The 13,840-nt window shown below is 42.9% G+C and overlaps 3 protein-coding genes and 1 pseudogene across 13 annotated transcripts in view; 2 read left to right on the top strand and 2 right to left on the bottom strand.

Annotated features, from left to right (window-relative positions):
• LOC147999020 (uncharacterized) overlaps nt 1-13,190 on the bottom strand; it is a 27,842-nt gene extending 14,652 nt beyond the window's left edge. The window contains exon 1 of the mRNA XM_087595761.1: nt 12,272-13,190. The gene's annotated coding sequence lies outside the window, so the exon portion shown is untranslated. The remainder of the gene's footprint in view (nt 1-12,271) is intronic.
• The window catches only part of LOC147999014 (disks large homolog 5-like), a 202,807-nt gene that overhangs the window by 61,233 nt on the left and 127,734 nt on the right, over nt 1-13,840 (bottom strand). The window lies entirely within an intron of this gene.
• The window catches only part of LOC147999018 (disks large homolog 5-like), an 81,511-nt gene that overhangs the window by 31,205 nt on the left and 36,466 nt on the right, over nt 1-13,840 (top strand). For 10 of the 11 annotated variants that reach the window (XR_015643819.1, XR_015643822.1, XR_015643826.1 and 7 more), the window contains exon 2: nt 3,487-3,568. The exons of the other annotated variant lie outside the window; for it this stretch is intronic. The gene's annotated coding sequence lies outside the window, so the exon portion shown is untranslated. The remainder of the gene's footprint in view (nt 1-3,486; nt 3,569-13,840) is intronic. 11 annotated transcript variants of the gene reach the window in all.
• LOC147999019 (zinc finger CCCH-type antiviral protein 1 pseudogene) lies at nt 12,554-13,840 on the top strand (annotated as a pseudogene).

Genomic DNA, 13,840 nt, shown 5'->3' with positions numbered 1-13,840 from the left:
CCCTGTAGTCTTTCAGTCTCTACACAGTTTATCCACAGTGCTTTTCGACCCTCCAGGAAGTCCCTTAATTATTCCCCTATGAAATCAAAAGGCAAATTGCATATATCCAATGTGTAATGCCAAAAATATGTTATCATTGCAAAGGGAAATTGGGAATGTGGTGAGCCAGTTCAAGGCATTAACCCAACAGGGCACACTCCAGATTCTCTACTTCTGATGCATGACAAAGGGATTAGATGGGTCCACTGCTCTGGCTTTGCTGACTGCAACATAATTCCTAAAACTATGTTGTATCGCATAGATCTGTGGTGGTTGTGTTTTCATTGTCACTCATTTCTAGGAATTTTAATTTTTCCTTATGTGTTTCTCCCTTGGCCCTTTCAGTAGTGTGTTGTTTGTGTTGCTGACCTTCCACGAGAGTGTGTCCTGACTGCACTTTCTATTGTGTGATACCAGTTTGATTCCTTTGTGCTTAGATAGAATGCATGACACTACTTCACCTTTCTTATCTTTCCTGAGGGCTGTTCTGTGTCCTAATCCGTGGTCAATTTTGGAGACAGATCCACAGGCTGATAGAAAATATATGTATAGTTCAGTGTAGTTTGTTAGGTCCATTTGACTGATGATGTCACTGAATTCTGCTCCTCCTCTTTTGTTTATTTGCGTGTGATCTGCCAAGTGGTCAGAATAGACTATTAAAAACAATCACAACCACTATTATAGCTAATGGGTAATTTCAGAACTATGTGATAATTATATATTTAAATTTGTGACTGCTGTGTTTAATATGTATATATTTAGATTGTAGTATCTTTTGGTAATTGCAAAATATGAAATGAATGTCCTTACATCTTCTGGACAGGATTGGTTTGAAATCTATTCTGTCAGCTGGATAGAGAAACTGCATAGAATTGCGATAGGGACCTGTGTCTTAGGTCTGTTTCCCTAGTATATCCTCTACATCTCATGATGGTGATCCTGTTTCTGGCTAAATAATGTCTGTTCACTGGGGAATTGAGTTTAGTGACGTGCAAATATTATTTAAACCTATGTATTTAATTTTGTTAATTTTTGTGGGTTTTATTGGCTTCTTTTGATTGACTGTTCTAGTTTTGTTAAATTATTTCCTGTTTCCTCTGGTATTTTATCCTTCTCTTCAAACTAAAGTATTCCTTTTAGGATCCTCTATAGAGCTCCTTACTGGTTATACATATTTTGTAAATTTATTCATCATATGCCTTAATCAGCACAGTAGCTGTGCAGCTGCCTGCCCTCCATGGTATCAGATCTACTTTCCAAACAATAACGCTCAACTCTTACTGACTGTGTAGCATCTTGGCTGCTCTTTGTTGCACTTGGACAGCCCTCAGGACCAGGCTCTCCTCTCCCTTAACCATGGCTGCTGTCCTCTTCCTCTCTCCTCTCCATCACACATGTTCTTCCTTTATTCTCTGGCAGCTTCTTCCTCCTTCTTCCCTCCTCATGATCCTCTCTAGCAAAGCCCTCAAAGCTCACCTCCCCCATCTCTCTGCTGTGCAGCTGTTGGCTGTTGGCTTCTTTATAATCACAGTTAACTGGGAGCAGGGTCAGTTTTTGGAGGTTAACCAGTCTTGAGTTCTACATATTAGCATTAAAATACAAGCAGAATTAGGCCAATCCACTACAAGGATTTCTTTTGTTTTGTTTTGGTGTAAGTTTTCTTTTACCTTTTCACTTTTTATTTTATTTTTGGCTATTTTTTTATTAATTGGTTATTTTATTTATTTACATTTCAACTGTTGTCCTGCTTTCCACACTCCCATCATCATATCTTACATCCCATTTCTGCTCAGCTTTGCCTATATGACAGTGTTCCCCCACCTACACATATCCATTCCCACCTCACAACTCCAGCATCTACTTTTGTTGGGCAACAGGCCTCAGCGTAGACAATGGCCTCCCGCCACATGGGTGCCACTTAAATCAGTCCCCTTCTACACAGTTACCTAGAACCATAGACCCTGTATATACTTTGGCTGGCAGTTTATTCCCTAGGAGCTGGGGGATTGGTGACAGAGGGTCTGGTTAGATATTAAAGACCAATAGTTGCTGCTTTCTCTTCTTTTTCTGGTTATGGGTGAAATGGTGATTGTGTGCTTCATTTTTTGAAATTATTGAGAGATGATTTATTTCTTGGTTTTTCTTGGGTATAGTTTAGCTCATTGTCTTGGAGTTTCCCTACTACAATCCTCTGTTGTGCTTTCTTAGAGAAAAATATTGTTTAAATTTGGTTTTGTCATGAAATATTTTGGTTTCTCCATTTATGGTGATTGAGAATTATGCTGGGTATAGGATCCTTGGTCCGCATTACATCTGCCCAAGATTTTCTGGCTTTTGGAGTCTCTGTTGAGAAGTCTTGTGTAATTTAGATGAGTCTGAACTTATTTGTTACTGGTTATTTGTACCTTACCCCTTTTAATGATCTTTCTTTGATCTGTGCATTCAGTGTTTTAATTATTATGTTAATGGAGGAATTGTTTCTGGTATGATTAAATTGGCGTTCTGTAGGCTTGTTGTACCTTCATGGCCTTTTCTTCCTTTACCTTATGGATGTTTTCTGCTATGATTTACTGAATATGCTTACTGGACCTGTGAACTGGAAATCTAAATTCTCTTCTATTCTATTATCCTTAGGTTTGGACTTTTAATTCTGTCCTGAAATTCATGGATGTTTTGTATTCAATAAACCATACATGGTTATCTGAGATGGGTATTTTGTGATTTGTGGGGTGATCTCCTTGACCCCAACTGTTACACTTAGCACCACGTTTTATAATGAAACAAGGTCAAGAATGGTGACCTCTTGCCATAAACTATATGAAAAAGGCAGGTGAATTAATGTGTGTCAAGTATCAGTAGATTCCTGGGTGGTTTTTGCTCCGGGTTGGCCATATGCAACAGTTTCAAAAGCCCAAGTTTGATGTTCCTTGGGATTCCCAAGATGATGCACTCAGACCTGACAGACAACACCCAGAATCCTCGTCAAAGAAATTGATTTATAAAATCGAGGGAACGTTACTAAGTCATGTTACAAAATATTTGATCACACTGTGATCTCCAAGAATGTATTATTTACTGAAAAAGTAGTGTGTGGTATAGCAGGGCCATGGCACAGACATTTAAAGCAAGAGTTGTTTATTCATGTAAACATGGACTTAATTACGATATGGCTCACCTACCACACACATTTATGGCAAAGGTAAAAAGTGCACTTAGGTCCAGCAGATCAAGACACAACGTGAAAGGAAATCTAGATAACTAAACCAATGGAAAGTTTTTGAGTTAAAGGATTTTTAAGAAAGTGTTCAGAGGGAACAGGACTGCTCTTCTTCTGGGAGGTCAGTGAATCAGGAAAGACAGTTGGGAGCTTTACTTGACTTCAGCATCTGACTCCTGAAACTTCATTGGTAAAATTAATGTCTGGAATTTTGGATTGTAAAACAACAGGTTGGCCCTGCAGCTTTGGGCAAGGCCCATGGACAAAGAGATCGCACCTGATGGGAACAATCTTAAAAGCCATCTGATTCTGGTAAGTCACCTGAGAAGGCCTCAAGGAGAGAGGAATGAATGGGTAGCACCATAATAGAAGGCTTTAGGATCTCGGATAGTGCTACTCTAGATGCCTTGGAAATAGAAGCAGAAAATGTAAAGCTAAATGACTTCGCAGGAATTAGCTCATTTCTGATTATGATTTTTTCATATTGGTATTTTATATTTATTCTTTTTTTAAAATTTAAATCAAGAGCCTTAGGTTGTAAGGTGAGGCGGTCTTAGAATCAGAAAATGCTTAGAACACTTGTATGGCGCCCCACAACTAACACTATCTGGCTAGAAATTCTACTTTTAACTTCATCATCATCGACAGCTTCCATTTAACCAGCAGGGTCCATGCCAGGCAGACACTGAGCAGGTTGTATGTTCTGTTAATCTCCACTACAACCCAATTCAGCAGAAACACGTCCATTTTACAGGTGAAGAAACCACAGCTCAAAGCAAATGAGTATCAGGGTCCCCTCAGTCTCACTGACTGTCACTTAGACCCACATCCTTCTCTGTAAAGGGAAGCCATGGGCCTGATGTGGGCTGTGCAAGCTGACTCTGCTGAGATGATCAATGCTATTCTTGACCCTGGGAGAATTTAAGACAAGGTGAGCCCACAGACTCCTGGGATAGATTCTGCCTCTGGGTTCTAGGGTGGGACACAGTATCCCTTGTCGTGGGTCTCTACTCATCTGAGGAGTCTGCTCCCATGTGTCAGCTTCTATGGCAGTGGTTCTCAACAGTCCTACTGCTGCAACACTTTAATACAGCTCTTCATACTGTGATGATCCCCTCCATAAAATTATTTCATTGCTACTTCATAAATAATATTGCTACTCTTATGAGTCATAATGTACAAGGTATCTGATATGCAATCTCTGTGAAGCAGTTGCCACCCACAGGTGGAGAAATATTGCTCTATAAACTTTTTTTTTAATGAAAGGCTTTCACCTCAGAAGTACCTGGAGCAGTTGTAAGAGCCCTGAAATACTGACAAGTTTTGGCAAGCCCAAGACTGCTTGCCTTAATGACAACAGAGATTCCTGGCTAAAGGCACAATCTGAAATCACTGTCCCCAGGTCATTTCTTGCCTAAGTTTTCCCTCATTACAATGTCTGTCTGCTTGGACATGTCTGTCCAGGAAGCCAGTCCATGTAGTCTCTGATACAGACAGAATGCTAAAGGCAAGAATGCTTTCCCTCTGTTGGCCCACAGTCATTTCTATAGAAGTAAGTTCAAATCCCCTGTGGATAAATGTGTGTCTCTCACATGGTGTGTGAGACTTGAAATGTCAACCGTTTGAGTTGACAAAAAACAAATTTCACTTCAGATTTACAGCTGACTAAAAATTATTTTTGGGAGAATGCAGAGGGTGGCCAGGCCTGCAGAGTCAGATCCCCTCCCTGCCTGGGATGATCCCACCCTCAGTAGACTTCAGCTTCACCTATAAGGTGTAATCAGAAAAATCTGACCGTAAGATTCTGAAGTCCACAATATGCAAACCCCTAAAGTTGGTAAACGGCCTATATGGGGGTTTTCTCCAGTTTAAACTATTCTGGCTTCTTTTCTCTCTTGTGCTGCAATCTGTTCTCTCAGGTCTGTTGATCCTGGAAGGACCTGGGTTCAAGTCAAGGCCTCGTGGGTGGGGAGGAAGATGTTCTGTTGTGTGAATGAGTATGGATTAAGAATGTAGCCCCACCAACAGATTGGGAAAAGATCTTTACCAATTCTACAACAGATAGAGGGCTTATATCCAAAATATACAAAGAACTCAAGAAGTTAGACTGCAGGGAGTCAAATAACCCTATTAAAAAATGGAGTTCAGAGGTAAACAAAGAATTCACAGCTGAGGAATGCCGAATGGCTGAGAAACACCAAAAGAAATGTTCAACATCTTTAGTCATAAGGGAAATGCAAATCAAAACAACCCTGAGATTTCACCGCACACCAGTGAGAATGGCTAAGATCAAGAACTCAGGTGACAGCAAATGCTGGCCAGGATGTGGAGAAAGAGGAACACTCCTCCAATGTTGGTGGGAGGCAGACTGGTACAACCATTCTGGAAATCAGTTGGAGGTTTCTCAGAAAATTGGATATTGAACTACCTGAGGACTGAGCTATACCTCTCTTGGGCATATACCCAAAAGATGCCCCAACATATAAAAAAGACACGTGCTCCACTATGTTCATAGCAGCCTTACTTATAATAGCCAGAAGCTGGAAAGAACCCAACAGAGGAATGGATACAGAAAATGTGGTACATCTACACAATGGAATATTACTCGGCTATCAAAAACAATGATTTTATGAAATTCATAGGCAAATGGATGGAACTGGAAAATATCATCCAGAGTGAGGTAACCCAATCACAGAAAAACACACATGGTATGCATTCATTGATAAGTGGCTATTAGCCCAAATGCTTGAATTACCCTAGATGCACAGAACACATGAAAATCAAGAAGGATGACCAAAAAGCAAATGCTTCACTCCTTCTTTAAAAGAGGAACAAGAATACCCTTGGCAGGGAATAGAGAGGCAAAGATTAAAACAGAGGCAGAAGGAACACCCATTCAGAGCCTGCTCCACATGTGGCCCATACATATACAGCCACCCAATTAGATAAGATGGATGAAGCAAAGAAGTGCAGGCTGACAGGAGCCGGATGTAGATCGCTCCTGAGAGACACAGCCAGAATACAGCAAATACAGAGGCGAATGCCAGCAGCAAACCACTGAACTGAGAATAGGACCCCCGTTGAAGGAATCTTAGAAAGGACTGAAAGAGCTCAAGGGGGTTAAGACTGCATATGAAAAACAATTCCAACCAACCAGAGCTTCCAGGGACTAAGCCACTACCCAAAGACTGACCCTGGGCTCCAACTGCATACGTACCAATGAATAGCCTAGTCAGAGCACCAGTGGAAGGGGAAGCCCTTGGTCCTGCCAAGACTGAACCCCCAGTGAACGTGATTGTTGGGGGGAGGGTGGTAATGGTGGGAGGATGGGGAGGGGGACAGCCATATAGAAGAGGGGGGGTTAGGAGGATGTTGGCCAGGGAAACCGGGAAAGAGAATACAATCGAAATGTAAATAAGAAATACTCAAGTTAATAAAGAAAAAAAAAAAAAAGAATGTAGCCCCACTTTGACTGGCCAACTAAGCTCCAGAAAATCTTCCCCAATCACAAAACTGGGCCATGTGGGAGCCTAAACTGTTTAAAGGGGAGAGCTGAGTGCTTTCTCCTGGAAGAAATACTTGGGGGTTGACTGTCACTTGTGAACCTTCTGTGTTAAGTCACTTCTCAGAAGGGAAGCTTTCCTCTAACTCTTCCATGGGACCCACCCAGCACTGGGGCCTGAGGATCCTATGGTGTTGCAGCTCTGAGCTGGGAGGGGTAGCTCTCACCCTGGCATGGAGAAGCCTGTTTTCACAGCTGATCTAAATCTGAGGAACAGGGGCTTTTAAAGAAGCATGTGAGAGTATCTCCTGCAGGAGAGCCCAGTCTGCAGGGAAAGTCACACAGGACAGCGAAAAGTGACTTCGCAACAAACACAGGGAATGGGAACCAGGGAGGGCACTGGATGGATGGTCGGAGAGTTTGAGAAAGCCTGCATCTCCCTGAAAGACTTCCCACAACCATAAGTCCCACCACTGTCCCCTTCTCACAGGGGAGGCTCAGCGAAGCCTGCCACCTGCTGGGATCCCTGCAAACTAAAACCGGAGTGGAGAACTGAGGAAAGCACTTTGGTGGAGGGGGAGACACAAGTCTCCAGGGCCAGGTCAGCCTTCTGTCCCTTTGGTTCTCCTCACTTCACAGAGGTGCCTATTGAAAGGTAAAGCTCAAAACACACATTGCACCTCACACAATAATAGTGGGAGATTTCAACACCCCACTCTCATCAATGGACAGATCATGGAAACAGAAATTAAACAGTGATGTCGACAGACTAAGAGAAGTCATGAGCCAAATGGACTTAACGGATATTTATAGAACATTCTATCCTAAAGCAAAAGGATATACCTTCTTCTCAGCTCCTCATGGTACTTTCTCCAAAATTGACCATATAATTGGTCAAAAAACGGGCCTCAACAGGTACAGAAAGATAGAAATAATCCCATGCGTGCTATCGGACCACCACGGCCTAAAACTGGTCTTCAATAACAATAAGGGAAGAATGCCCACATATACGTGGAAATTGAACAATGCTCTACTCAATGATAACCTGGTCAAGGAAGAAATAAAGAAAGAAATTAAAAACTTTTTAGAATTTAATGAAAATGAAGATACAACATACTCAAACTTATGGGACACAATGAAAGCTGTGCTAAGAGGAAAACTCATAGCGCTGAGTGCCTGCAGAAAGAAACAGGAAAGAGCATATGTCAGCAGCTTGACAGCACACCTAAAAGCTCTAGAACAAAAAGAAGCAAATACACCCAGGAGGAGTAGAAGGCAGGAAATAATCAAACTCAGAGCTGAAATCAACCAAGTAGAAACAAAAAGGACCATAGAAAGAATCAACAGAACCAAAAGTTGGTTCTTTGAGAAAATCAACAAGATAGATAAACCCTTAGCCAGACTAATGAGAGGACACAAAGAGTGTGTCCAAATTAACAAAATCAGAAATGAAAAGGGAGACATAACTACAGATTCGGAGGAAATTCAAAAAATCATCAGATCTTACTATAAAAACCTATATTCAACAAAATTTGAAAATCTTCAGGAAATGGACAATTTCCTAGACAGATACCAGGTATCGAGGTTAAATCAGGAACAGATAAACCAGTTAAAGAACCCCATAACTCCTAAGGAAATAGAAGCAGTCATTAAAGGTCTCCCAACCAAAAAGAGCCCAGGTCCAGACGGGTTTAGTGCAGAATTCTATCAAACCTTCATAGAAGACCTCATACCAATATTATCCAAACTATTCCACAAAATTGAAACAGATGGAGCCCTACCGAATTCCTTCTACGAAGCCACAATTACTCTTATACCTAAACCACACAAAGACACAACAAAGAAAGAGAACTTCAGACCAATTTCCCTTATGAATATCGACGCAAAAATACTCAATAAAATTCTGGCAAACCGAATTCAAGAGCACATCAAAACAATCATCCACCATGATCAAGTAGGCTTCATCCCAGGCATGCAGGGATGGTTTAATATACGGAAAACCATCAACGTGATCCATCATATAAACAAACTGAAAGAACAGAACCACATGATCATTTCATTAGATGCTGAGAAAGCATTTGACAAAATTCAACACCCCTTCATGATAAAAGTCCTGGAAAGAATAGGAATTCAAGGCCCATACCGAAACATAGTAAAAGCCATATACAGCAAACCAGTTGCTAACATTAAACTAAATGGAGAGAAACTTGAAGCAATCCCACTAAAATCAGGTACTAGACAAGGCTGCCCACTCTCTCCCTACTTATTCAATATAGTTCTTGAAGTTCTAGCCAGAGCAATCAGACAACAAAAGGAGATCAAAGGGATACAGATCGGAAAAGAAGAGGTCAAAATATCACTATTTGCAGATGACATGATAGTATATTTACGTGATCCCAAAAGTTCCACCAGAGAACTACTAAAGCTGATAAACAACTTCAGCAAAGTGGCTGGGTATAAAATTAACTCAAATAAATCAGTTGCCTTCCTCTATACAAAAGAGAAACAAGCCGAGAAAGAAATTAGGGAAACGACACCCTTCATAATAGACCCAAATAATATAAAGTACCTCGGTGTGACTTTAACCAAGCAAGTAAAAGATCTGTACAATAAGAACTTCAAGACACTGAGGAAAGAAATTGAAGAAGACCTCAGAAGATGGAAAGATCTCCCATGCTCATGGATTGGCAGGATTAATATAGTAAAAATGGCCATTTTACCAAAAGCGATCTACAGATTCAATGCAATCCCCATCAAAATACCAATCCAATTCTTCAAAGAGTTAGACAGAACAATTTGCAAATTCATCTGGAATAACAAAAAACCCAGGATAGCTAAAGCTATCCTCAACAATAAAAGAACTTCAGGGGGAATCACTATCCCTGAACTCAAGCAGTATTACAGAGCAATAGTGATAAAAACTGCATGGTATTGGTACAGAGACAGACAGATAGACCAACGGAATAGAATTGAAGACCCAGAAATGAACCCACACACCTATGGTCACTTGATTTTTGACAAAGGAGCCAAAACCATCCAATGGAAAAAAGATAGCATTTTCAGCAAATGGTGCTGGTTCAACTGGAGGGCAACATGTAGAAGAATGCAGATCGATCCATGCTTATCACCCTGTACAAAGCTTAAGTCCAAGTGGATCAAGGACCTCCACATCAAACCAGACACACTCAAACTAATAGAAGAAAAACTAGGGAAGCATCTGGAACACATGGGCACTGGAAAAAATTTCCTGAACAAAACACCAATGGCTCATGCTCTAAGATCAAGAATCGACAAATGGGATCTCATAAAACTGCAAAGCTTCTGTAAGGCAAAGGACACTGTGGTTAGGACAAAATGGCAACCAACAGATTGGGAAAAGATCTTTACCAATCCTACAACAGATAGAGGCCTTATATCCAAAATATACAAAGAACTCAAGAAGTTAGACCGCAGGGAAACAAATAACCCTATTAAAAAATGGGGTTCAGAGCTAAACAAAGAATTCACAGCTGAGGAATGCCGAATGGCTGAGAAACACCTAAAGAAATGTTCAACATCTTTAGTCATAAGGGAAATGCCAATCAAAACAACCCTGAGATTTCACCTCACACCAGTGCGATTGGCTAAGATCAAAAACTCAGGTGACAGCAGATGCTGGCGAGGATGTGGAGAAAGAGGAACACTCCTCCATTGTTGGTGGGATTGCAGACTGGTAAAACCATTCTGGAAATCAGTCTGGAGGTTCCTCAGAAAATTGGACATTGAACTGCCTGAGGATCCAGCTATACCTCTCTTGGGCATATACCCAAAAGATGCCTCAACATATAAAAGAGACACGTGCTACACTATGTTCATCGCAGCCTTATTTATAATAGCCAGAAAATGGAAAGAACCCAGATGCCCTTCAACAGAGGAATGGATACAGAAAATGTGGTACATCTACACAATGGAATATTACTCAGCTATCAAAAACAACGAGTTTATGAAATTCGTAGGCAAATGGTTGGAACTGGAAAATATCATCCTGAGTGAGCTAACCCAATCACAGAAAGACATACATGGTATGCACTCATTGATAAGTGGCTATTAGCCCAAATGCTTGAATTACCCTAGATCCCTAGAACAAACGAAACCCAAGACGGATGATCAAAATGTGAATGCTTCACTCCTTCTTTAAATGAGGAAAAAGAATACCCTTGGCAGGGAAGGGAGAGGCAAAGATTAAAACAGAGACTGAAGGAACACCCATTCAGAGCCTGCCCCACATGTGGCCCATACATATACAGCCACCCAATTAGACAAGATGGATGAAGCAAAGAAGTGCAGACCGACAGGAGCCGGATGTAGATCGCTCCTGAGAGACACAGCCAGAATACAGCAAATACAGAGGCGAATGCCAGCAGCAAACCACTGAACTGAGAATAGGTCCCCTATTGAAGGAATCAGAGAAAGGACTGGAAGAGCTTGAAGGGGCTCGAGACCCCAAAAGTACAACAATGCCAAGCAACCAGAGCTTCCAGGGACTAAGCCACTACCTAAAGACTATACATGGACTGACCCTGGACTCTGACCCCATAGGTAGCAATGAATATCCTAGTAAGAGCACCAGTGGAAGGGGAAGCCCTGGGTCCTGCTAAGACTGAACCCCCAGTGAACTAGTCTATGGGGGGAGGGCGGCAATGGGGGGAGGGTTGGGAGGGGAACACCCATAAGGAAGGGGAGGGGGGAGGGGGATGTTTGCCCGGAAACCGGGAAAGGGAATAACACTCGAAATGTATATAAGAAATACTCAAGTTAATAAAAAAAAAAAAAAAAAAAAAAAAAAAAAGAAAGGTGAGGCAAGCCGGGATCTCAACAGTCTTTGGCCAAAGAAGTGAGAGCCCACAGGGCAGAGCAAGGCAAAGCAGAGCCAGGCAGAGCAAAGTGAAGCCCTGCCAGTCAGCAAATAGGCCTTGCGCATGTGGGACTGGTGGCAGCAGTGCTTGCCCTTGCTCTCCTGGTGGTGCAGAACACCTGCCTGGATGTGGGGAAACTCACAGTGGCTTGTCCTCCAGCTGCAACTGCCAGTGCTTGGGGAGGGGGAAGTTGAAGATGCTCCCATGATCCTCCGATTTCTGGCCCACTTTGTCCACGGTTGTCCATGTTCAAGGCTGTGGTCAGCCCCGCCAGAAGCCCCGAGGACAGGTAGAGCAAGCACAACTGGCCAGCAACCACCATGGGCATCTGCGGTGGGACCCAGGCCAAGTAGCCACAGAGGCGCACCAGGCAGCCAGGCACCAGCCCCAAGCCTGTGCATACTGAGGCCAATGACACTCCACTAGTCCCTCCCACCATGCACATCCCACCCCTGGTAGGCAAGATCTCTCTGTCCAGGGCTTCCCCCAGACCTCCAACTACCACCAGCTCAATGAGCCTTTACTTAATTCTTGTTAACCATAATGGCTTGTCATAAAAGGTCATTGGGAAAGTCAATGATGAGATGAAAGCCTTAAAAGAAAACTAGAGAGACTTACAGAAATGAAGAAGAAAGCTCTCTTCCCAGTAGGAGCCTGGCAGTCCCAAGCTCAGGGCACCTCATGTCCAGTCTTGAACCCAGCATGCATTGTTGTGGAGAACCTGCCTGCTTAAGGACCTGGCTTCCCACTCATTCTCCTGAGATGATGACTTTAATTCTTTTAATTTTTACTGGTTATTTTCTTCATTTCCATTTCATGTGTTATCCCCTTTTCCAGTTTCCTTTCTCCACAAAGCAGAGTCCAGCTCACAAGCCTGAGCAGCTGCAGCCATAGTGCACCATGGGGGATCCTGGGGCAGACTGTTTCATCACCAAGATCCTGTGGACCCACAGGGGCTGCATGACCTTAAAGGAACTGCAGAGTAGGATCAGGCTCCAGAGGCAGAGCTCTATGAGCTGCTGGGCAAGACTGCTTATTCCTATTGGAGACTGGAGATCAGGCAGGGATCATGCTGTAGGTGGCGGCTACTACTGAAGCCTGTGGCTTCAATCTCAAGTGCATCCAGGGACCATGCTACAGATTGCCCAAGCCTCTGCAAGCTCAAACTTCTGGGACAGAGTCATTATGCAAAATCCCAGAGAAACCTCTGCAAATATCCACACCAAGTTTTTAGGAACAGAGCTTCCAGGTCCTGAAGAATCATGAGCTTTCTGGGCTTAACCAAGAGGAGCCGGCCTTCTTCCTGGTACAGGGGGATTCTTTTCTCCTGCAAAAGTTACTACAAAGGAGACAGCCACAAACAGATCTGCTTGAAGCCACAGCCATGCAAGAGAGTCCAAGTCTGTGAGCACTTCACCCAGGCCAACTGCCGTTACCTCAATTGTCTCAGGTCTCATGACCTGTTGGACAGGAAGGTGCTGACCTCCGTGACTGAGCACGGGCTGAGTTCTGATGGGGTCCAGAACATCCAGGACATCTGCAACAACAAACACATTAGGAGGAGACCCACTGGCATGAGAGCTCCCCATGAACATCATAGCAGCAGGGCACACAGAGACAAAAGCAAAAGCAGAGACTGATTCCTTCCAAACAGTCTAGGATTTCTCTCCCATGTCTCATTTTGGCATCTGGTTCACTTTGTCCAGATGTCACCAGCTGTAAGGATTCCCTGGAGGATGTGTCTATAGCTGTCACTCAGGAGGTCAAGAACCTGGGGACCCAGGACTCTGCACAGCTTTCCTTGGTCTCATCTAAGGCTGCTGGTGTCTGAGGACCCAGTCACATGAGAGCAAGCCAGGGGTTTTCTGAGAATGGACATCTGGATGGCTTCTTTTCTAGAAATCCTACTGATTCTTTGTAAGCTCCTGCCTCCTCTGCTGGCTTTCTTCTTGCTGCAGCAAAAAGAGATGAGTCCATGTCCATGAGAACAGGCATGCCTTCTGGACACCGCATGGAGGTCAAGGGAAAGAATGAGGCTCCAGACATCGATTACATCCCATTTTAAATGGTTCTATTGATGGGGTGACAATGGAAGAAGCAACAGACTCAGGAATTCTAGGTAAAAGGAGAAACTCAGGGAAGGAGTTTGGCAATGTTCCTTCTCTTTCAATTCAGTGGAATAATTGA

The sequence above is a fragment of the Rattus norvegicus genome, chromosome 19 (assembly GCF_021556685.1).
Source record: "Rattus norvegicus strain SHRSP/BbbUtx chromosome 19, alternate assembly SHRSP_T2T, whole genome shotgun sequence".
In the NCBI taxonomy this organism is placed as follows: domain Eukaryota; kingdom Metazoa; phylum Chordata; class Mammalia; order Rodentia; family Muridae; genus Rattus; species Rattus norvegicus.
The sequence above is the reverse complement of the archived record's forward strand: the minus strand, read 5'-3'. Positions and strand labels throughout refer to the sequence as shown.